Source organism: Mustela putorius, unplaced genomic scaffold (genome assembly GCF_011764305.1).
Source record: "Mustela putorius furo isolate JIRA1106 unplaced genomic scaffold, ASM1176430v1.1 tig00000874_pilon_pilon_pilon, whole genome shotgun sequence".
In the NCBI taxonomy this organism is placed as follows: domain Eukaryota; kingdom Metazoa; phylum Chordata; class Mammalia; order Carnivora; family Mustelidae; genus Mustela; species Mustela putorius.
The window spans coordinates 6082217-6085346 of record NW_025421505.1 but is presented as its reverse complement, the minus strand read 5'-3'; positions in this window follow the sequence as shown (position 1 = coordinate 6085346).

Genomic DNA, 3130 nt, shown 5'->3' with positions numbered 1-3130 from the left:
GTACCAGGAGACGGAGAGAAGTGAATGATGCCAAAGAGAGAAGAAAAACTTCAGGAATCAAGTCCTTTGGAGGTCATGAGGGGACAATACCCAGAAGGCTGGGGATTAGGCGCTTTTACAACTGGGGCAGGAGGGAAGAAAGACGTTTGTGAAGACAGGTGAAGAGTGAAAAGATGAGGCTCTTCCCATCTGATGACATCACTGTGCTCTATAATGTACAGGTCACAAATTTGTACAGGTTACAAATCATCAGCTGAGGGTAGGTGGTGAGGTGGGTTGAGAAGAAAAGAAGGTACAAAATAGTAATTTCAGAGACTTGGTATGTTAAGTATTCTAACAGTGATGGCTTTTTGTCATTGCCAAAAATAGTATAGATTGTAAGTACATGATTATTAATCTTTAATAACACATTAATAACAAAATTGCTTTTTGGTGTTTATTAATTATGCTGAGTGTTTATGGAACCTATCTGTAAATTCTAGGAATTTGCTGAGCAATTCTTTTAGGCGGGAGCCACATGATATTATATTTCCATTTTGTTGCTGGAGAAACTAGTATTAATCTCATAAAGTAAATCTGAGAAAGAACCCAAGATTAGAACTCTTGAGGTCATTTCTTTTTTTAGGAGAAGAGAGAATATGGAAAATACCTGTTTGTTTTACTTGAGGAAGATATTTGAATCAACTCTTGAGACTAATTAAAAAAAAAAAGTATCTGGCAAGGGTTGGTCTTGAACAAATTTATTTGGTAGATGATGTCATTTTGCAAAGGAAGCTTTTAAGTGTTGAAAATATGTTTGTAATTCTTTGTTCTGAAATTGCTTTCAGAATGAGTTTTTCACACACACACACACACACACACACCAATCACCAGGGTTACTTTTGTTTGTTCAGTTGTTCACCAAAATATTTTATTAGTCACAATCTCGTAACTCACCTTATTTAGACTTGGATAGTTCCAAAAATTGAACCCCCATGAAAGTAATGAAGATTCATCAGCAGTAAGGATATCCCCAATAAGATGAACCAGGCTTGGGGCACCTGGGTGGCTCAGTGGATTAAGCCGCTGCCTCCGGCTCAGGTCATGATCTCAGTGTCCTGGGATCAAGCCCTGCATCAGGCTCTTTGCTCAGCAGGGAGCCTGCTTCTCTCTCTCTCTCTCTGCCTGACTCTCTGCCTACTTGTGATCTCTCTCTGTGCCAAATAAATAAATAAAATCTTTAAAAAAAAAAAAAAAAAAAGATGAACCAGGCTTTGCTGAGAATTTCCAAAGGGGAGTTCTGAGGATCTTTAGAAAGAAGCACTGTTGCAAAGGTCCACACACACTTCAGGGTCATACTGTTAGGAGAGATTGAGATCTTAGGGTCCCCCAAACCGAACTTACTAGCTGTGCCCACTGACTTCCCCTCTCCCTGGTATCCTTTAGAATTATTTACCATTTGGAATTACCTTTAGAATTATTTACCATTTATCCACTGCTGATCAACTTGAGCTTCTTTTCCATTACTCCACAAATTCACTTCTTTACTGTTCACCACAATCAGGAATATGTTCAGCTGCAAGTTATGGAAAGCCCAATTAATAGTGGCTTACACACATCTGTTTATTTTTCTTCTATAACAAAGAGTCTAGAATTAGGGGGCTGATGGTATCCCTTCAGCCACTTCATAATGACACAGACGTCTTCTGTTTGTAGGCTTTCCCATCTTTCGTGCATTTCCTTTATCCTCAATCTTGTTGCCTTCTGGTTGCAAGATGATTCTGTACCTCCAGGCATCATATCCAGACATTCAAGGCAAGCAGAACGGGGAACAGGGAAGGGGGAAGGTGAAGCCAGCTGCCTCTCCCTTCTCTCAGGACAGAAAATCTTCCCCAGAAACCTCCATGGCAAATTTTTCCTCAGGACTCATTGATTAGAACTGGTCACATGGCCACCCCTACCTGCACAGGAAACTGAGAAGCTGGGCAATAAGATTGTCACAATAGGTGTGGATCATTAAGATCCATCATTGGAGGCGGCCACATTGGGTCAGCCAAAATCAGGTTCTGTTAGCAAGGAAGAAGGGAAAATGTTTTGGTAGGTAATTTATAGTGTTGCTCACAATTGCAGCGTGCCAGTTTTACTTCTGAAACAGCCCTCAGTTTTTCCCTACCTCTCTTTCCCTTGGCTTAGCTCTGGTCCTCAGGGTCTTTTAATTTGACTACCAGAGGCAGCCTCTGAAATGACCCATCAACTTCTGGTGTGACCCTCCTCCAGCCATTCTCCATCTGTTGCCAGACTGACACTCCTAAAATGCAAGTCTGATCATGGCACCCCGTGGATGAGTACTTTCCCTGGCTCTCTCTCTTCTAATGGCCCCTCTCCTAGGCTTGACCTCATTTCCTGTCCTTCTCCCTACTCTGAAAACTCTCACTCATCCCTTAGGACCAAGTCTAAATGTCCCTTTGTCTGGGAAATCCTTCGCCTTTTGCTCTTGGCTCTAATAAAACAACTCCCTCCCATTTGCTCTATATCTTTTTAACATGTCAAGAATAATGCCTGTTATATACAATGTTATTTTCTCAGAGGTTTGTCTCTTGCTAGATTGTATTATCCTTAGCAGGTAGCATAGTACCTAGCACACAGCAAGTGTTTATGGGCAGAGAAAGCTACTTGTTTCCTAATATCTATTCTCACCCTCTTTATCAGTAAAGGAACTCTGATTTTTAATTGAACCCATGGTGACTTTGATCAAAGACCAAATACTTTAGTCTGCCTTGTAGTTCATTGAAGCCATGAAACTTAATGCCTTGAGCTACAGCAGCCATGTTGGATCATGAGATGACTTTGTGAATTGAAGCTGTAAATGGGGATGGAAACAGTGAAAGGACCTGGGTCATTGACATGGGATATAATGCTTAATTGGCCTGGGCTTGCCTTTGGAGTTTCTGGTGGAAAAGAGAAAAACTTCTCTTGTTTGAGCCACTATTATTTTCAATTTTCTGTCACTTGTAGCTAAGCAATTCTAACTGATAGAAGAAATAGATATAGATACATATATAATTTATATAATATGTAAATAGTACAAAATAATGTTCACATAAAATATGTAAATAGTAAATAAATGTAACAAATTATATCAACTATATAT